The 22,148-nt window shown below is 43.3% G+C and overlaps 1 long non-coding RNA gene across 3 annotated transcripts in view; it reads left to right on the top strand.

Annotated features, from left to right (window-relative positions):
• Positions 1 to 2,356: 2,356 nt before the first annotated feature.
• The window catches only part of LOC310766362, a 92,164-nt gene continuing 72,372 nt past the window's right edge, over positions 2,357 to 22,148 (top strand). For all 3 annotated transcript variants that reach the window (XR_014550095.1, XR_014550096.1, XR_014550097.1), the window contains exon 1: positions 2,357 to 2,542. This is a non-coding gene — a long non-coding RNA (uncharacterized lncRNA). The remainder of the gene's footprint in view (positions 2,543 to 22,148) is intronic.

Here is a 22,148-nt window from a genome sequence, read left to right as displayed (position 1 = left end):
ATTTGGGGTAAATTGAAATGGTGGGCAGTCCATCATGAAGGGGAGCCAAGGCTGACTCCCATTTAAATGTGGCACTGCAGCTCTCACTAATATGTCTAGCATTGAAAAGATCAGTGTCGGCACCAGGCAGGCCTCACTTGGGAGAGCATTCTGTTGGCAGTGGGCCACAACTGAGAAGGCCTTCTCTGGCATTATTCATTGCATTTTTCTGAAACTGGCTGTGGCGTTTGTGGTGTGTGGCATCATACTGGGTTCATAAGGAAAGGATTAACTAATTGTAAAATGACTAACCTATATGAACCCAAGGGGAGGAGTTAGAGTTAGAGTTAGAGTTGTTGAAGAAGTCAGTTTGGAGTTAGAGGAGAGAGAGGGAGGATAAGTCTGTGGGTTGGGCTAGTCTGATGTGAGAGAGTGAGAGAATCTGTTAAGAGGAGTCAGTCAAACAGTTGAGATAATCAGTCAGAAGTTATTAGGAAGGTATAGGCCGGTAAAGAAACTAAGGTTAAGAAACTGACAAGAAAAATTATCTGAAACCATAAACTTGTTAATGCTTATAAAATAAACTTGTTTATTTGGTTTAATGTTAACAACTGTCTGGACTCAGTGTGTACCCAAGAGTAATGGGTTGGTGGCAGCGGGGAAGCGATCACAGTGGTGGCACAGGGATCGATAGACCATCAAACGTCCGCGGACCCTGTTTGATCTCCACACTGGCCCTCTTATAACCCATACCAGGCAGATTCCAGGCTGATTAAACAGATCTTCTTGATTATATGGTCACTCTAATTCCCAGGTACTATAACAGAATAATGCTAAAAAGAAAAATATAAATATGTTAAGTAACTATACAGCTGTTTTTGGAGTCCATAATTAAAATTAAATATGTATAGTTAAAGCTATGGTTTTCCCAGTAGTGATGTATGGAAGTGAGAGCTGGACCATAAAGAAGGCTGATCGCCAAAGAATCGATGCTTCTGAATTATGGTGCGGGAGGAGACTCTTGAGAGTCCCATGGACTGCAAGAAGATCAAACCTCTCCATTCTTAAGGAAATCAGCCCTGAGTGCTCACTGGAAGGACAGATCCTGAAGCTGAGGCTCCAATACTTTGGCCACCTCATGAGAAGAGAAGACTCCCTGGAAAAGACCCTGAGGTTGGGAAAGATGGAGGGCAGAAGGAGAAGGGGACGACAGAGGACAAGATGGTTGGATAGTGTTGGACAGTGTTCTCGAAGCTACCAGCATGAGCTTGTCCAAACTGTGGGAGGCAGTGGAAGACAGGAGTGCCTGGCGTGCTCTGGTCCATGGGGTCACGAAGAGTTGGACACGACTAAATGACTAAACAACAACAAATTCAAATTACCTAAAACAGATGAGAAAACCAGACTGTCTTTGTATGTATACAGTTATATTCATATTATAATATGAATTAATACCATAATCTTCATATATATTCATATACTATCATATTCATATATAGTATTCATAAAGGAGTCATATATGTGTGTTATATGTGTTACACAGTCAGACCTGGGTTTCTGATAGTTACCAGTCTCCGAGTTTGCTTTTTCTTCTTCTCCAACTTGCAGCGGGAGGAAGGAATCAACATTTTGTAAATATTCAAGTCACATAAACCAGAACACGCACCACAGAAGTGCCCCACAGCCAATCTCTTGCCCACCATGGCTCCTAAAAGATTATTATAGCAGTTAAAAAGATTAGAAGTTTTATAAATTATGATTATGCACTTATATTTCTGTTTATTGATCCTTTAGGGAAGACTAACTTAATAACCTAGACAAAGCACTTTACGCATTTGTTAGGAAGATTTGTTCAGTGTTATGAAAATGACATTGTCAAATGGCATGACTGGTCCTTTGCCAACAGGCTTCCCGTCAGGACAAAGTGGGCCAGAAAAACAAGTCCCTAGAATTGTTCTACAATGTAAAAAACAGCAGGTGAGAAGGTTGGAGTCTTTCTTTCTCTCTCTCTTTTTTTAATGGGGAAAAAAACCTATTGCCATTGCTTCAAGTGGCAGAAGAACAGCAATGATCACCCTGTCTGTATTCTTCCTTCCTACACAATTTCTATACAATTAATGGGGAAGCACAATAGCTCAGTGGTAGAACACCAGCTTTGAATGCAGAAGGTCCCAGGTTCAAACCCCGGCATCTCCAGATGGGGCTGGAAAAGCCACTGCTTTTGTGGATGTTACTGAGCTAAGTGGACCAATGGCCTGACTGCTGAGGTGTGCCTGCAATTGTGAGACCTGAAGAGATTGTGATGGTGCATCTCCCTCTGTTGCCATTGGCTGAGTACTGTCTGTGATGTCACAAAAGCAGATGGCAACACAGCGGATACAAAGATGGGCCATGAGAAAAGCTGGTAGGCTAAAGGGGAAGCACTTTTCTCTTCCCCACAGAACACAGAGGACAATGACTGTGGCATAAAGCATTCTCCTATCTTCTTCCACCTGCAGCAGGCAAATTGGCAGATGGAAAGAGGTGATCTTCTGGAAGCAGAATGTTATGGAGTAATAACAAGGTAAGCTCACTTGCTGAGTGGGATTATAGCTTTACCCATGGTCAGAAGCTTGCCGGTATCTTCTGATGGACCTAGTGGAGCTTGTATTTGGAAGTTGGCGGATGCTGTAAGGCTGAAGCAGGCTGATCATTTTCATCTTTTGAAATTGGCCAGCAGAAGCCGGTGGATTTTTGTAAGTTGAAGCTGGAGCATGAATGTGAATGAATGGAGAGTGAATGGTGAGTGAATGTGTCTGTTGGGAGCCTGAAGCCCCGCCCTGCTTCTCTCCACCTGGCTTGGGGTGGGGCCTGACAGGCTCCATAAAGGACTGCTGCTGCTGCTGCTGGGCAGAGAGGGCTCCATTTTTATTTTTTAATTGCTTTTATTTTTTATCTATGTCATTTTAAATTGTGATTGATATTAATGCTGTATTCTTAGTTTTAGATTTTACGATTTATGTGGAAATGGTTTTCCATTTGGTTGTGTACTTTTTGATGTGTTTTATTTATTGCTTATGACTTTTTGATGTTGGTAATTACGTAAATCTTGTCATGTTGTAAGCTGCCTTGAACACTGTTTCAACTAGGGAAAGGTGGGATACAAATAAAATGATGAATGGATGAATGAATGAATGTTTTTCATGGATGTCTGCTGCATGTGGGTGGATGGGTGGGAGGTTTCTAATGCGGTCAGTGCAAATGCTGTGTGCATGCATGTGAATGTCCCGTGTGAAAGAAAACCGGTGGATATGTAGATGAATAGATGAAAGCCATGGGAGATGGCAGGATGAAGCTAGCTGATGAAGTCATGAGACAGAAGCTAGTGGAGGTGCCTGGGTGATGCTGTTGGATGGTAGCCAATTCCACTCATTGTCCCTGAAGTTTCTTTTCTGCAACATTCCCTCAGTACCCTGAGGGTACATTCTATCATATGTGGTGGACCTGTAAAAGGATAAAAGGAATATTGGAAAATAATTCATAATGAATTGAAAAAAAATGTTTAAAAGTACTTTTCCAAAAAAAAAACACCAGAGTCCTTTTTGTTAGGGATAATTCAGACAGAAATTCCCACATGTCAAAAAAGGTTATTTATGTATCCCACTACTGCGGCCTGTGTTTTGTTAGCCCCAAAATGGAAAACGAGTGAGGTACCAACTAAAGAAGAATGGCAACTTAAACTGATAGAAAATGTGCAGCTTGCAGACCTAACAAATAGAATAAGAGAAGAAGAAGCACATATTTTTAATGAAGATTGGAAAATGTTTGTTGATTATGTGGGGGGAAATTGTGTACACTTGAAAACACTGACAACATTAAGATAAATTCAACAGTGTAAGTTTTGATGGATGTAATAATGGAATACTGAATGGTTTAGTTTATGTAAAACATGCAGGGATTTATGTTAGGCAAAATAAACCATGGAAAGAGAAGAAGGGAAGTCATTGATATTTTAAGGTTGTTTAAATGAATATTCTAAAATGAAAAACAAAATTTAATAAAAAATATTGAAAAAACAACAATTATGAATGTCTGAAGGCAGCAAGGTATTCTCAATAATAAGACCACACCTGTCAATTATGAAGAGGAATGCAGGGCTGTCTGAAGATTGCAAGGTTTTCTCAAGACCCCACCCCTAGTGAAAGCAAAGAAGAGAACTGCAAGGTTTAATTGCAAGCCAGCTTATATTTCTAAATATATATCTAAATATTTCATATTATATTTCTAAATATTTCACTTTTATGGTGTTGTCCATCCCTGTTGTCAGTACACTTGTGGGGTAGGCTGATGTGGCGTGTGACATCATACTGGGTTCATAGGGAAAGGGTTAACTAATTGTAAAATGACCAACCAATGGGAACCCAGGGGGAGAGTTAGAGTTAGGGTTAGAGTTAGGGTTAGGGTGGAGTTAGAAGATAAGATAAGTCTGTGGGTTGGGCTAGTCTGGTATGAGAGAGTGAGAGAATTTGTTAAGAGGAGTCAGTCAAACAGTTGAGATAATCAGTCAGAAGGTATTAGGAAGGTATAGGCCGGAAAAGAAACTAAAGTTAAGATTCTGACAGGAATATTATCGGAGAAACCATAACCTTGTTAATGTCTATTAAATAAACTTGGTTTTTTGGGTTCACTTTTAACAACTGCCTGGACTCCGTGTTTTACCAGAGAGTAACTGGTTGGTGGCAGCCAGGAAGCGAGCACAGTGGTGGCACAGGGATCAATAGACCATTAAATGTCCGGGGACCACAGCTATATATATATTTCATTATAAATAAATCATTGTGAGATGTTCACACAATTGTCTTATTGAGAGGGTGGTAGTCCTATGGTATTCTGATAACTGCATTGCAATAGGCTCAGGGCAAAGACTAAGGCTCCTTCATTGATTATTGTGATTAGAAAGAACAATCAGGAAAGGGTATGAAAGTCCACTCACAGAAAGATCCATAGACACGAATGGTGTTAAATAACTAACAATCAAAAAAGCTGGGAAATGGCTTTTTCATCCTTTAAATTTTATGACCCAAACTGGCATCTGCTGGCTATGAGAGCCTTTGAGAGTATAAGCGGAAATTAGCAATAGCTGTTTTGAACTCCAGAGCTTTCTGCTCCTGAAAGGTTAATAGAGAGCCCATCTTCTTAAAAGTAAGAAAGAAAGAATAATTCCTTTGCTTTTTTTAGAATGGTTATTGAGTTACAGAACAAGCCAGTGGGAATTTAACCATCAGCTTTTATCATCCTGTAAACCCTTTAGCTGAAGAAATCTTCATTTACTTAGGCTGCAATCCTAACCCCACTTACCTAAGACCCATTAAATTCAATGGGACTTACTTTGAAAAAGACATGGTTAGGATAGCACTGTCAGACTGTCCACTTACAACCACTTCCCAGGGTGTAAGTTCTTCTGAAGTCAACAGGGCTTACTTCTGAGTAGACATATGTGGAATTGTGGTATTTCTTACTATCATGCATAGCTGCTGCAGAGATAATAAGAACATTAGAAGAGTCTGCTGGATCAGGCCTTATCTAGTCCAACATCTTGTTCTCATAGTGGGCAAACAGATGTTCATGGAAAGCCTGCTTTTCTTCTTTGGTGATCACTCATAGCCGAGTAAGATTGTCTTCTATAAACACAGTTTTTACAATGAGTCCGTAAATGACTGTGGAGGCCACTTCTGGATCCGCATGTCCTTCCACAGTGGGAACATTGGTTTCCGGGCGGGAGCTGATCACGGTGTGGATTTGCCAAGCGTGCCTTCCTCTTAGCACATTTCTCTCTTGTGCCCTGAGTTCAAGCGTCTTCAAAGCCCATGACACCTTTGGTAATGGCTGTTCTCCAACTGGAGCACTCGCAGGCAAGTGTTTCCCAATTGTTGTTGTTTATACTACTTTTTTATTAGATTTGCCTTGAGACAGTCTTTAAACCTCTTTTGTTGACCACCAGCATTACACTTTCCATTTTTAAGTTCAGAATAGAATAGTTGCTTTGGAAGATGATAATGAGGCATCCAAACAACATGACCAGTCCAACGAAGTAGATGTTGAAGAATCATTGCTTTAACACTGGTGATCTTTGCTTCTTCCAGTACACTGGTATTAGTTCACCTGTCTTCCCAAGTGATGTGTAAAATTTTTTGGAGACAAGTCTGCTGGTCTCCCCACTTGTGACTACCAGAACCTGGCATGCAGAGGCATGTGGCATCCAACAGTAGAGGCAGAGCGTAGCCATTGTGGTTAGTAGCTACTGATAGCCTTATATTTCATGAATTTGTCTAATCTATTATCCTCTTTTAAAGCTGTCCAAATGGTTGGTCACCACTATCTCTTGCAAGAGGCTGTGAAAGAAACCTGTGAAAGCAAGTCAGCTTCCCAGCAAGAATATCCAAAATTGTGGATTCGTACACAGCTCCCATCGTTGTAACTTTGCCATTTCCAACCCACTTTTGTCCCTTTTTTCCACTTTAAGAACAACAGACATGACACCATTTCACTGTAAAATATTGATAGCATGCTAAACTATGAACTACAGCTGTTTCATCCACTTGCCACTTAAATTCTTGTTACAAATCATGTTCAAAGTGACAAAGGTCACACTCGATGCAAATCTGCAGTGCTTGATTCTCAGTTCCGCTTGGCAATTGTTTGAATATGCAATATTCTCACCAAAGTGAAATTTGCATGAATATTGTTATTTGGCTCCACTTTGATAGGAACAGCTTCTGAAAGCATTTTCTAGGAGGCGATTTGCTGCATAAAAAAATAAACTTTGTGTGAAAAGTTGAGGCAGAACAAGAAAATGAACATGGTGGCTGCCTTAGACCTTCTAAAAGCTCCTGTCCCTTTTCTATTACATCGTTCAGAAAAGCATTTCACTTTGCACTGCTACTAGTGCTAACACAAATCAACCTTTTCTTTAGGTGGGAAAACACTGATAAGGACAATACAGTGGTACCTCAGGTTACATACGCTTCAGGTTACAGACTCCGCTAACCCAGAAATAGTACCTCGGGTTAAGAACTTTGCTTCAGGGTGAGAACAGAAATCATGCTCTGGGGACGCGGCGGCAGCAGGAGTCCCCATTAGCTAAAGTGGTGCTTGAGGTTAAGAACAGTTTCAGGTTAAGAACGGACCTCCGGAACGAATTAAGTACGTAACCAGAGGTACCACTGTAGTGTTGAACCACCTGCTTATTTTAACACAGAGGTCCAAAAGTATGTGTACTGGAACAAAACAGCTGTTAAATGTTAATTTTAATCAAGAAGAAAGCATTTTTAAGGTTTTCGCCTTTTTAGCTAAAGACAAAACTGCTTCAGGATCCAAAGCTAAGTCAATAAAACATAAATTATGAATCATAGCAGAACACACTGAAAAAGTAACTTCTTGATCTCAGCTTGAAAGCAATATTTATAACAATAATATTGCGCTAATATATTTTGGGCTTTTTACATAGTTCTAAGACCTGTTCTCATTTGAACCCCAGAAGTACAAAAGCAACATGCAGCTGCTTCTGATCTATGGAAATGTTGAGTTTTAAATATCTACTATTGCATTAACATCCTTCTCCCACCACCTCAGCTGATCCATATTTACAAGCAGATTTTACTTCATTTTCTCTCTCACTATGTAGCAAAGAATGTTCTTAAACACATGCAGGGGAGAAACTGTATTTACACTGACACAGAAATCATTCCAGCAATTTTTTTTTAAAACAAGTATAAAAGCTAATAATAGGTTTGATAATGAATGCACATTTCCCAGCTTTAAATAGCAGTAGCTTCTTTATACTTATAATAATATTGACAATAGTGTTGAACCACCTGCTTATTTTAACACAGAGGTCAAAAAGTATGTGTACTGGAACAAAACAGCTGTTAAATGTTAATTTTAATCAACAAGAAAGCATTTTTAAGGTTTTCACCTTTTTAGCTAGAGACAAAACTGCTTCAGGATCCAAAGCTAAGTCAATAAAACAAATTATGAATCATAGCAGAACACACTGAAAAAGTAACTTCTTGATCTCAGCTTGAAAGCAATATTTATAATAAAAAAAACCTGTGCTAATGTTGTTATCAATGCCACCCTTTGCTCTAGCTGATTAGACATAATTGCATTACTTTCCATTTTATAGCAAACTACAGAGGTAACACATTGGATTAAAATTATAAATGATCCATTTTACAAAAAATAATGTGCCACTTTATAGTGTGCACGGTAAGTTGATATTAAAGAATTATTTAATGGTTTGTTTATTGTGGGTTTCTAGACAGGAGACAGCCATCAAACTTTAATTTTGTGTGAGTTACCAGAATAAATTAGCTAATATCCCGCAAATTGCATCATCTTTCATAAAACCCTTTGCCTGATGTTGTTCAGGGAATCGGTTGGTTAGAAGACTCACTGTCTAGCTATAGCTTGGCTTAGGCAAAACCCTCTCTTGTCAAAGCACATGAATTCTGGTATCCAGGCAGAATCTATTCACATTTTCCAAATGCTTTCTTTTTGGGCAGCCTAAGACCAAGCTTTTCCTAGTCTGCAGGACTTCAAGTTGCAAAGAGAGGGGAAATTGCTTCAATGCTCCCTTGTGAAACGAACTCCTTGTGTGTTGGGCTTGTGTATGCCAAAGAGAAAGGCTCAGCTTGGCTGTCACTTTGACATGTTATTACTTTACCAGAGAATTCTGGGAAGTGTAGTTTATTAAGGATGCTGACCCCACAGACCTACAGTTCCCAGCATTTTTAATAAACTACACTTTCCAGGATTCTTTGGGGGAAGTCATGACCCTTAAAGTGGTATAAGGGTGATTTAAATGTGTTGCATGGATATGGCCTTAGACGTGGAGGTAGTAATGGGGTTCTGAGTATCAGCTGCTAGAAACCACAAAAGAGGAGATTGCTCTTGTATGTGGTCCTCTTGAATGCTTCTGGCAGGCATCCGGGTGGCCTCTGTGAGAACAGGATGCTGGACTTAGATGGGCCATTGCCCTGAATAAGCAGGGTCTTCTGGTTTTCTTACGTTCTTAAGTTACTTTGGCAATTAAGTGGTATATAAGTGAAAATAAGACACAGAGGTGACCACTGGCAATAAAAGTTGCAGAGCGTGCTGGCTGCAGTCTCCTGCAATCTTGTGGGCTTTCCCATTCTCATTGCTGCAGCACAGATAATTCCCACCACTACGACCAGCATTTTAAGATGGGCTGTGAAGTGTAGGTGGTTTCGAGCAAGACCCAAGACTGAGATTCAGCTCAAAACGGATTTATTGGAACATGAGGAACAAGAATGACAAACAGGGACACTTGGCCCAATATATATATACCTTATATATATAATCAACCTGATCCTCCCCTCCTCTTTCCTTTTCCTTCTGTGATGGAACCCCTATTTGGGGACTTCCCTGGCTTTTTTCTGGCCCATGTAGGACCAGTCTGGATAGTTGGCCTTGGTGAAGATCTGACATTTTCTCCCCCCAAACAGTTTTTGATCTGGGCTTCCACTAAAACGAGGCTGCATTTTAAGTTGTATTTTAATCAATTGTTTTTATACCTGATGTTAGCCACCCTGAGCCCAGTCTTAGCTGGGGAGGGTGGGGTATAATTAAAATTTATTATTATTATTATTATTATTATTATTATTATTATTATTATTATTAAGCCAGCCCAGGCAAAAACACACACACTGCCTGTGATAGGTCACCTTAATGCTGCAATTAGCGAATCACAACACTGGCCCTATCTCAGCAGGGATTGGCAGCCTGCCAGCTACTAGCAACGTAACTGGAGGGTTTTTGAATCCTCTCTGTCTTTTGTTATGCAGATGAAGCTCCTGAGCTTCAGGAGGCCTGAAGGCCTAGGTCTGCATTGCATGTATATAGCCTGACTTCAGCCTGCAATGCATAACAGGCTGTTCTTCTGCCTAAGACATTAAAGAGTGGTTCCATTTACAACGATTAAGATAGTTGCAATTTCCTTTGTGCTGCAGACTGCAAATCAGATGAAGGAGAAGAGATTCTTTTGGGGTGGGCAATCCTATGAATATGCCTATTGGCCTTCTGTATAAGGAGAAGTTATTGGTATTGCAGGCTTGGAGGGAGGCAAGACCTTTCAGCCATCAAAATTTAAATCCTACCAATTTGAGTTTTATATCTATGCACACAAATTTGCATGGGCAATTTTTGTACAAATTTGTTCCCTCTTTTACTGGAGGGGGGGGTTCAGTTTCCTATTTTTTTAGTGAACAGTAAGGAACCTTGTTTTTGTTAAATATATAGAAACCAAAGCAAAGCCCTACTGCATCAAAACACTTTAGTCAGCATCCTATTCTCAGCAGTGGCCCATCTAGATCAGGCATAGGCAAACTCGGCACTCCAGATGTTTTGGGACTACAACTCCCATCATCCCTGACCACTGGTCCTGTTAGCTAGGGATGATGGGAGTTGTAGTCCCAAAACATCTGGAGTGCCGAGTTTGCCTATGCCTGATCTAGATGGCTGTAGGAAGCATGAAAGCAGGGACAACATGCAGTGTATCCCAGCATACTGCCTCCGACTGTGGAGGTAAAACGGCAAACTAGGTTTTATTGAAGTCAACTTGCCATGCATCAGGGTTTGAATCTTATTTGGACTGGAAGGGCCATTTCAGTGGAAGCTGGTGAATTCCTTCTCATCCAACATGCCCCCCAAGTCAAAGAAGAATGGACTTAAAGGGGGCATAGATTGCTTGCTACACCCTGAGCTACCTGACACAGCTGCCAAGTTTTAATCAGAGCTTTTCCTCCTCCCTCGCTAGCTCTACGCTGCACACATAGCATTGACTTTCTGGTTTTTCTTTGACAGAATCAATTTGTCTTTAACGCTTGCACGACAGAAATTAAACAGGTGCAACTTTCTGCACTGTGTTTCCTGGACAGGAAATTCTGCATGAAATACATTCCTGTGCGTCGCGTCATGAAGTCACTAATGGCACAGAGCCTATGTCTCGAGTTGGGGGAAGTGAAGTAGCAACTATGCTATCTCTCGGGGAATTTCCACTGCTTCACGGCTTGCTCTGCAGGAGGCATCCGACTCTTGTCAGACTTTGCAGAGCAGTTCACAGGAAGGCAGATGCAGAAACTGAAAGATGCTGTGTATTGTTAAAGTGATCACCAAACAATGCATTCATGGGTCTGTACCTAGATCAGGACGCTTCCTCGTGCTCTAGTCAGGTGGGGCCTCATCGACCCGATATATGATATGACTCACATCTTCTTGTATGACTCACAGCTGTGAGTTTTATTCCAGTCCTCATTGATCCCTGGGCTTATTCCAGAGAACTTTAATAAGTGACCCCATACACAAAGCCCTGAGCAATAAATAAATAAAATGTCCTGAATATTCCATGCTTTCTTGTGATTAGTGTTATTAAAGGACATGATTTTGGAACTGACAAGCCAATTTTGCCAGCCACCTTCCTTGCTAGAGATATTAATAGTGTTAAGAAAGTGATGTTCTCCAGGAAGAGATCATGAGAGAAACAATGATCTTCCCTATTGAAAGAATGACTTTTGTACGCCCATGGGTGAGTTACAATGACGGACATACAATATAAAATTAATATAGTGCATTTTAATTGCAAATCAAATGAAGAAAGAATCTAGTTGCCGTGGTTGTGTCTTTTACTAGATATAAGAGGTGGATATGAACTTTTCCTGTGGAATCCTCTGATGGTTCCTCCTTCACGTCATGCTCCCAGACAGTCAGTGACCACATGATTAGCATGATGACATTATGTAACTATGATGCACATGGGAGAAACTATGGGTAGATGCACTGGCACTCCCTTGACCTTTATTTCGTTTTGTCGGTGAAGCCACTTCAATGTTATGTATTAAGTTTAAGAATACACTCCTCCCTCTACATGGGAAGGGCTGCATCTCAGGGGCAGAACATCTGCTTGGCATTCAGAAGGTCCCAGCTTAAATCCTTGGCATCTCCAGGTACGGCTGGAAGAAAACCCTGTCTGAAACCCAGAAGACCCACTGCCAGTCAGTTTAGACAATACTCAGCTAGAGGGACAAATGAGTCGTACTCAGTATAGAACAGCTTCCTAGGTTCCACAGGTCACTGTCATCTGGGCTTAACCCCATGATTTCCATAAACCTTGCATTCCAAATGGATAAGGGACGCAGGTGGCGCTGTGGTCTAAACCACTGAGCCCCTCAGGCTTGCCGATCAGAAGGCCAGCGGTTCGAATCCCCACGATGGGGTGAGCTCCCGTTGCTCGGTCCCAGCTCCTGCCAACCTAGCAGTTCAAAAGCACGTCAAAGTGCAAGTAGATAAATAGGTACCATTCCGGTGGGAAGGTAAATGGTGTTTCTGCTCTGATTCGCCAGACATGACCCGGAAGCTGTACGCCGGCTCCCTCGGCCAATAAAGCAAGATGAGTGCCGCAACCCCAGAGTCGTCCATGACTGGACCTAACGGTCAGGGGTCCCTTTACCTTTAAGTTGACTACACAGCTAATATAATACCTAGTTGAGCAGTGCAAGTCAACATCTCCTTTCAGATTTTAAGGTGAGAGAAAGCTCATCTTAAATAGCCTAAAATTTGAATTTGGGGGTTGGATGGATGAAGGGATGAAAATCATTTAAAAATGCATACACCCAGACAAAATATGTATTCAGATATGCAATTGGACGTGAAGTTTTGCGTGAATGTTAAAAAAAAATTTAAAAAAATGCAGATTACAAATGCAGAAACAGGACAGAATGGATTTGCTTATTTATTTATTTAGAATATTTTCAGCCTACCCTTCATTGTAGTACAATGTCATTGGAATATATTCTATTGTCTTTGGAAGCAATACAATTTTAAGAGCAGGTTGAAACCTCGGAAGGTATTTCTAAGATAAAGAAAACATTGTTGAACATGCATAATACTGGTGATTCTAAAGTCATCATGCAAAGCCATGAAAGTATATATTTGGAATAGGGCAATTATGAGAAGCAGTCCTTGATACTGAAAATCTGTGTTAACATCAACATATTAATTTTGAGTACACACAAGGTACTTGAAAAAAGCGACAGCTTGTAATTTCTTTAATAAATACAGAGCCACGTTCAATTCCTCTCATTACAATTGTTTGCTATGGATAATCCATGCAAAGCAATGGGTCAAGTTTACACTCATGGATCTCTTATGAATGAATGAGAACTAACCTGTGAAATAAAGCTTGAAGCAAGTTCTGCACCAGGCAGGAAATGCTGGGATTGCAAGATGGTTCCATGGGAAAGAAATTCACATTATACTTCAATCAAGCGACCAGCCAGTCTCTACCTTGTGAATTAACCAACTTTGTGAAGAAAGATTCCAGGCAGGGACTAACCAAGCCTGAATGCAGCGAGAAGCCATATAATATTATTAGCTTTCTTATTTTGACAATGGCTTAGTTCAACCATGTGAGGCAATGATGTCTGACCATGCTGACAGGTGCTGTGATTCATGTAAAAACTGTGGGTTAAACAAAAAAAATTGGGCCAGCACATTGATGCACTAGAGTGGCTGCTCAGTAGATTTCAGCACTTCATTTCCCTCCTCTCTCCTTCACTGGTATATTACTCAGAGCTGCCCCCCCCCCACCTTGGACAAAGGGACCGTTGTCTAGATGTTAAGCATTTTATGAGAAGCATGAATGCCAGTGACTAAGGTCCAGCACTGCCTCCAAATTCATGGATGCCCAAAGAAAGTGCCATCCATGGGTCACCAACCGCCATTGGTGTGGGCGCCTCACCTACTGGGCTTACTGGCAGCAGCACCGCAGTATTCAGCAACAGTGCTACTGAGGGTAGCATCTATGGGCCAGTCAGCATTTTGACATAATGGCATTGGGGGAGTCAAAATGGCACCTTTCTATCCACTCACCAGTGCCTCTCAGGAAACCAGGTTAAGAGACACAAACGCCAGCTCCATTTTGAATGCCAGGTCCATCTAGCTCAGCATTGTCTACACTGACTTCCTCAGACCTACCTGAAAATGCCAGGGGCCGGCCCTGGACCTTTGCCTGCAATGCACAACATCTACTGCTGTGTTTTGTTGTTGTTTAGTCGTTTAGTCGTGTCCGACTCTTTGTGACCCACATGGGCCAGAGCACGCCAGGCACTCTTCCACTGCCTCCCATAGCTTGGTAAAACTCATGTTTGTAGTTTCGAGAAAGCGGGTTCTCCTTCATGGAGAGCACGTGTTGTGGTGGGGTCTGCTGAGCCACCCCTCTGTTACCAGGCAGGGTCTCTAAAGATGGCCTGGGGCAGTGATTGGTTCACTGGGTTGCTGGGGTAAAAGTTATGTTGCAATTTTGGTGGGAGGGGTAAAATGTTTAAATACTGTGCAGGCAGCCTGGAGCTTTCTCTTTGCTGCGTGCAACGGATCACCTGGAGCACTTGGACCGTCTGGAGGGCAGTGGAGCGATCTTCTCATTGTCTCATTGTCTGGTTACATTTCTTTATTTTCCCCTTCTTTTTAATCTTCTCTAGTCCCTTAATTAATTTAATTCCCCCCTTTTTTCTGTTTGATTTCCCACCCCACCCCTTACCCTGCCCTTTGGGAAGATTCTCCCTGTACCTGTGAGCGCTGCCTGGGCATAATCCTCCTTTGCTTGCTTTTCCCAATAGGGAGAGAGCCCCCATTCAGGGCTTTCTTTTGCAAAAAGATTTTCCCCATTTTCGCCTGTTTAATTGTGGGGCTAGTCAGGGCTGTTCCCAGCTTACCTGGAATCACTTTCATTTATAGTATCCCCATAGGTTGGCTTTATTTTGGGTGTGTGCAGTGCTGTTGGCCAAATTTTAATCTAGCCTTGGGCAGGAGCACTATTTTGAATTCCTTTAATATTGCAATGAGACAAAAAAAGGCAGAGAGCAGAAGCAGGAAGGCCTGCATGGCCTGCACATATCATTCAAGCCTAAGCCTGCTACAGTTAGCAGTACAGTAAATTGCCAGCTTGCCTGGAATCACTTTCGTTTATAGTATCCTCATAGGTTGGCTTTATTTTGGGTGATTGCAGTGCTGTTGGCTGAATTTTAATCTAGCCTTGGCCGGGAGCAGTATTTTGAGTTCCTTTAATATTGCAATGAGACAAAAAGGCAGAGAGCAGAAGCAGGGAGGCCTGCTTGGCCTGCACATATCATTCAAGCCTAAGCCTGCTACAGTTAGCAGTACAGTAAATTGTTAAGTTTCTGTGACGTGTGACTCATTCTCTCTATAAGAATGTATCTGTTTGTTTGCAGGCTCACTTGTTGCTAATGTATATCTTAGGCAGACAGAGTGGAGCCAGACGCTCTCTGTGCCTCCAATGAGCACTCTGTGTATGCTCTTTAACTATGCTGTTTCTGAACAAGTTTATTTTCTTAAAGTTTGTTTTTCCCTGATAGTGGCGACTGCCATTTTAGAGACGAGCCATTGTGACTTAGTGGCTAGAGTACAGGCCTAGGACCTGGGAGACAGGGTTCATATCCCCCACTTAGCCATTGTTATAACAAAGCAAAACAAGCTGCTCCTTTTGGACTATTTTGTTGCTGGGTAGTTTGGCCCATTTGTGATATTGCTCCCAAAAAGAACTTTGGGTTTCTTGAGGAGGTGCTTCCCTCTAAAGGGCAAGCAGGGGTACCTGGACAGGCGGTGGGCTGCCTCGAGTTTGTTATCTCATTGGAAACATTTATGTCTGGCCTAGCAGGTGATCCTAGGGCTTGGCCCGCTTGGCCCTAGAATTTGATGGCCTCTGGCAGCGTTTCTGGACTGAATAGCGTCCCCATGTGGTGCACAAGGCATTGGTTTCACCTGTTCCTCACATTGTTTAGGTTTTTTCTTTTTGCAGACTATGACAGGGCCTTTGCAGATGCCTCCAGAGCTTGCCTCTCCTGCAGAGGATGACTTGTTGATGCCCCAGGTGCCTTCTTCCAGAAGGAAGCGTCTTCAGAGGCAGGAAAAAGCGGAGCAGGGATGATGCTTACACCTCCTTGCAGGTAAATCATCACTGGGCTCTGATGATGATTCAGACATCACCTTGGACCTCTCCAGGGGTCAGGGTGAGGCTGTTCCAGGTCTTTAGGGATCATCCGAATACCTCAGCTGGTCAGCGTACGGTGCCGGTAATGCCTAGGTTGCAGGATTGGTCCCTGTATGGGACAGCTGCATGCTCCCTCATCACTCTACCCGGACACTGAGGTCCAGCGCCGAGGGCTTTTCTGGTGGTTCCCTCACTGTGAGAAGCCAAGTTAGAGGGAACCAGGTGGAGGGCCTTCTCGGAAGTGGCACCTGCCCTGTGGTACACCCTCCCACCAGATGTCTACTGCCAGACTTTTAGAAGACATCTAAGGCAGCCCTGTTTAGGGAAGCTTTTACTGTTTGATGCATTACTGTATTTTAATATTTTGTTGGAAGCTGCCCAGAGTGGCTGGGGGAGCCCAGCCAGATGGGCGGGGTACAAATAGATTATTATTATTATTATTATTATTATTATTATTATTATTATTATTATTATTTATATTGTGGGAGAGTGGACTAGATGATCCTCGGAGTCCATTCCAACCCCACTATTCTATAAGTGGTAATTCACTATGATGGGAATGTTAGACGCAGGGCTGCCATCATCCCCTTAGCTCGCTAGGATCGCAGGGACGGGGACATGTGGACCACTTGCGCAGCTCCACATTTCAAATGGAAATTCCCTGAGCAATAGAACCTGAAGCTGGTATGCAGGAAGCTGGCCCGGTGGCAGCTTTGTTGGGACTTCTTTAGGGTTTCTGGCCAGTGTTGGCCCTGTAAATTTACACATCATGGTGGCAACACAAGGCAGGGCATCTTGCCCAAGCGGGGGCTGGCAAGCAATAACTCAATACCTCTCGCCCATATTTCCATAAAAATATCTCCCTTGAAAGTCTGGCTAAAAGGTTATCTAGATGGGTCAGTAGCTTTGTGCTTGTGGGAAGGGTTTTTCCCAAGGTTTGGGATTCCTCTGGCTTTTCAGCCAGTGGCTCAGAATACAGCAACTCAAAAGCCAGTTAGAGAGCTACCTGTGGTAGCCAGAAAGAAGGTTAGGAAGCAGCTTGCATTGGGACGTATGGTGGGATCCCCTTGATACTCCTTCTAGTCCCGATTTTCATTTATCCCCTTTGGGGATCGTCCCTAAGAAAGCCCCATATAATTCCATCTGATCCATATTTATCGTATCCCAAAGGCACCTCAGTGAATGGTGCTATCCCTCCGGAATTGTTCCGTGAAATATGCATCTTTGGATCAGACAGTTGAGCTTACCAACAAATTGGAGGAGGTGCCTTGTTGGCATTATGCGATATTGAATCGGCTGTTAGGCTGCTGCCGGTTCATCCTCAAGATTTTAAGTAGTTAGGCTTTAATTAGATGGTCCTTATATTGATAAGGCGATGCCAGTGGGTTGCTCAATAGGCTGTGCAGCACTTGAGTCCTTTAGCGCCTTTCTGGATTGAACATTGCGAGTCAAGACTCGTTTAACTGGGGGTATCGTTATGTGGATTATTTTACTGGCTGGTTCATGTGACACCAGCCTCTGCTTAGCTTACTAGATGCCCCTTTATTCCCTGAGGAGCTGGGTGTTCTGTTGGCAGTGGAGGACAGTGGGTCCTACTGCCCCTTTTAACGTATTTGGGGGCTAGCTGGATACTGTTGCTCAAACATCTGCTTGCCTGTGGAAAAGCTGTTTGCCTTGAAGGATGTCATTCTTGTAATACTTCCTCTGAAGCAAGTGTTGCTTTGTCAGATCCTATCATTCCTAGGTCAGTTAAATTTTGCATGCAGGGTGATTGCTCCAGGCTGCCCCTTCCATTCCTGCTTGGCCAGGTGGTCTCATGGCCCGGGGTCCCTTCATCATCATGTACAGTGGCCTTGAGCCTGGCAGGGCAAGGCAATCACATGTAACCTAACTTTTCTCGAGTTTTCCCCATTGTAGTGTCAGCTCACATCTGGACTGAGGAGTTTAGGGGCCGTCGGGTCTGTCTTGGTCTGATAACCAGGCAGTGTGAGAGTCCTGGCAAAATGGTCCTCATGCTCTGGCAGAGTCTTCGCACTGCTTAAGGTTCAATATTGCGTTTCTGCTCGCTTTATTTCAGGATCATCTAATGTTTTTGCTGTTGCTCTATCCCGTTTTTTCAGTTGGAGAGCTTCAGATCCTGGGCTCTGGACGCCCAGCTATAGCCGGATTTTCTGGAGCTCCTGTGGCACTTGGCAACAATTAATAATTATGAGGAGTAGTAGCTTACGTTTCCCCATCCGCTTTCAGGTCTTATGAGAAGGCCTGGACTGATTTCTTAAATTTAGCTGGCAGTCCTCGGCCATTCAGAGGAACCTGCCCCCATCCTCTGAGCAGGACCTGCAGTAATTCACCCTCCTGCTGCAGATCGGATGCAGTGTTAAAACTATCAGAATTCAGTCCGCTGCAATGTCTGCTAGAGTAAAGCTTTAATTTTTCAGAGACCCTTCTAAAAGTGTGTCGTGTGCAGGGTCTCGGAAGGTTGGAATAGGCTCCAACCTTCACAGGGCAGCAGGCAGGAAGCCGGTCAACCTTTGACCTATGCAGTATCCGCAACAAGTTAAGACTTGTCGGCTGGTTCAAGATCAAGACGAGACTTATTTCAGTATTCCATTGTAATTTTGGTGTACTGAGGGTTGGGGAAATTGTGTTGGAGCCAGCATGGGGCTGAGTTTGGAGGCTTATTGCTTCAGGACTTTTCCTTATCTGCTTTGGAGCTTGTCATAAGTGTCTGGAGCTCTAAGTCAGACCTAGTGAGCAGGGTTGCCACCATCAGGCTTCCAGTCACAGGTGAGGTGGGCCCTTGCCCTGTTATTGGATGCCGGAAATATTTGGCTTTTCGTTCCCCTGGGGGCTGGCTCGATCCTAGTGCACAGAAATGGGTTCTGGTTCGACAGGCATCTAATTGCTCACGTTGTGCGCCAGTTATTGCAGCCTGCGGCTTGCCTACCGCTGAACACGCCTCATTCCTTCCAAATAGGTGCTGCTGCAAAGGCTGCGCACTGGGGCCTGTTAGTAGACAGGATTGTGAATACGGGTCATTGGAAGTCTGGCGCTGACAAAGGTTATGTCAGGAAGCATCGCCAATGATGCCTGTGCTGATGCCTGTCTGTTATTCCTTTTTTCATAGGAGCAGCTGTGCGCATTTGGATTGTCGGCCACAGCATCATGCACTGAGCTGGCAAGCACCCTGACGAGTCTGGACTGGGGGCGCCATCTCGGCCTTCCTGCCCATGTTTCTAGCTCCAGTCTGCATCTGGATTGTGGGGCACAGCATCGTTTACTGGGCTGGCATCAGAGCTAGGCAGTCTGGAAGGGGACTGGGTCTTGGCCTCCCGCAGCATGTGCAGGTGTTGTGGATGCCCAGGTGCAGAATGCAGTGGAGCGAATTCATCCCACTAAGTAAGCAGAGGGGGCTTTCAGATGGCCCCCCCAGGGCAATTGTGGTTCAGCTGGGGGAGAACGATGTGGCAACTTATGATTGCTTTACTTTGCGCTCCACGATTCAGAGAGACTTGGGGGAATTGGTGACCTTAATACCCACAGTTAAAATATTTTGGTCAAAATTGCTGCAAAGGCGCAATTGGCACGGCATTTCTCGACCTGAGGCTGCTGAAAGGGCCAGGAAGCGCATTAATTCCGCAGTGTGTAAGAAGGTGGCGGATTTGGGTGGATTGGTTATTTCCCACCTGGATATTACCTTCAAGGCTCTGGCCCTTTACTGCAATGATGGACTACATCTCTCTGTACTGGGGAATGATGTTTGGTTGGATGCGGTAACTGCAAGGTTGAAGGTTGGGTTGGGATTGTGAGTGGTTGGCGGCGAGCGTAAAGGGCTCGATTGGCGGTTAGGCATTGGTTATAAATTGGTGGAGGAGGGGTTAGGATAGGCTGGGCCTGCCCCTCCATGGTTGCTGCGGAAAGGGAATTCCGTTAAAGGAATCCTGGGGCTTGCCATCTTTTCGTCCAATCCCTGGAATGGGACTAGGGCCGGCAAGCCTTCGGGGAGCATGCGGATGAGAAGTGAGGGTCTGTGACTCAGCTCCATTTCTCCCCGACTTGCTTTCCCCCGCACTGTCTTTCGGTGGTGCCCGGAAGTCAGTTCTGTCCCCAGGCGGGGGGACAGATAGTCTTAACCAATGCCTAAACAACCACTCACGGTTTTGTATTTAAATAAAGTTGTGGCCAAAATTATGCCAAAAACCTTAAACAAAAATTAAGTGTGCGTTGTGAGTTATTTGGGGGGTGGCTTGGGGACCTCGACACGCAACACTGTCCAAGAATCTTGTCCTCTGTCGTCCCCTTCTCCTTGTGCCCTCAATCTTTCCCAACATCAGGGTCTTTTCCAGGGAGTCTTCTTTTCTCATGAGGTAGCCAAAGTACTGGAGCCTCAGCTTCAGGATCTGTCCTTCCAGTGAGCACTTAGGGCTGATTTCCTTCAGAATTGATAGGTTTGATCTTCTTGCAGTCCATGGGACTCTCAAGAGTCTCCTCCAGCACCATAATTTAAAAGCATCAATTCTTTGGCAAGCAGCCTTCTTTATGGTCCAGCTTTCACTTCCATACATCACTACTGGGAAAACCATAGCTTTTACTATATGGACCTTTGTTGGCAAGGTGATGTCTCTGCTTTTTAAGATGCTGTCTAAGTTTGTCATTGCTTTTCTCCCAAGAAGCAGGCATCTTTTAATTTCATGACTGCTGGCACCATCTGCAGTGATCATGGAACCCAAGAAAGTAAAATCTATCACTGCCTCCATTTCTTCCCCTTCTATTTGCCAGGAGGCGATGGGACCAGTGGCCATGATCTTAGTTTTTTTGATGTTGAGCTTCAGACCATATTTTGCACTCTCCTCTTTCACCCTCATTAAAAATTCCTCCTCACTTTCTGCCATCAAGGCTGTGTCATCTGAATATCTGAAGTTGTTGATATTTCTTCCAGCAATCTTAATTCTGGCTTGGGATTCATCCAGTTCAGCCTTTCGTGTGATGAATTCTGCATATAAGTTAAATAAGCAGGGAGACAATATACAGCCTTGTCGTACTCCTTTCCCAATTTTGAACCAATCAGTTGTTCCATCTCCAGTTCTAACTTCTGTATATACATAGGTGTGGAATGGGAGGAAACTAAATGAACCAAGTGAGAAAACCAAAGCGGTTGTGAAGGCATCCTGATAACAGAAGGTGTGCTTTCATTTTCTATATCATTTGGAAACTAGGGATGCTAAACATCTGCTTGCCTCTCAGGCTTTGTTTCTGTTGGAGACTTTTATTAATTAGTAAATGTTTGCAATGTTCTTGGGAGGTGTTAACTATTATTCAAAGTAATTTACAGGTGCAATCTGGTGTTTGCTAAAAAGAACTTGCTTGCTGCACAGGCAGGGCTTTGTTTACTAATAGCCATCTTCCTGATTCTTTTACAGCTGATAAATGAGGCAAGGGGAAGGAATAGTCTAAAGATTTTTGGCAGGTTGTTGTTTTCCTTAAAATGAAACCCACTCATTAGCCCACCACAAGCTGAGAAATAACTCAGGTTAATTAGGACCAAAGCTGATCTTGTTAGAAAGTGTGTTTTGAGCATGTGCAACTGGGATTGCTTGACTTGGAGAGCAGTGCTCATGTGGTTGTTTCAGTTATAGCATGGTTCAACTTGGCTCAGTTCTGGCTTAGTTCAAGGGAGCCTCCAGCATGAAACTAATTGACTGCCATTTGTCAAGAAAGTTACATGAGGCACTTCAGTCTACACAGGGACAATGGTTTCTTTCCCTACTACAGATGTTAATGAAAGCAATCAACTTGTGAATGGTAACATTTTTGAATTAAGGTGCCTTGACTCATTTTTCCTTCCTACCTGAAGATTTTTAGCAAAATGCTTGGCAAAAGAAGATACACTCAGTCTCCTTTTCAGCTGCATCCAATGGGACATGTCTCACAGCATACACAAGACTTAAAAAATGAACTTTAGATGCTTGGGATTTGCTTGGGATTCTCAATCTGTGGCTAGATTAGGCTCATGTGAGCCCAATAGAGCCGCTAACCCCCCACCCCCAAGAAGGGATAGGCAAGAGTTGGAGAAGCAGGCTGACACCAATGCCGTAAGAGGACTTGT

Source organism: Podarcis filfolensis, assembly GCF_964270895.1.
Source record: "Podarcis filfolensis genome assembly, chromosome: 1".
Classification (NCBI taxonomy): domain Eukaryota; kingdom Metazoa; phylum Chordata; class Lepidosauria; order Squamata; family Lacertidae; genus Podarcis; species Podarcis filfolensis.
Note: the sequence above shows the minus strand (reverse complement) of the source record. Positions and strands in the feature narration are given on the sequence as shown.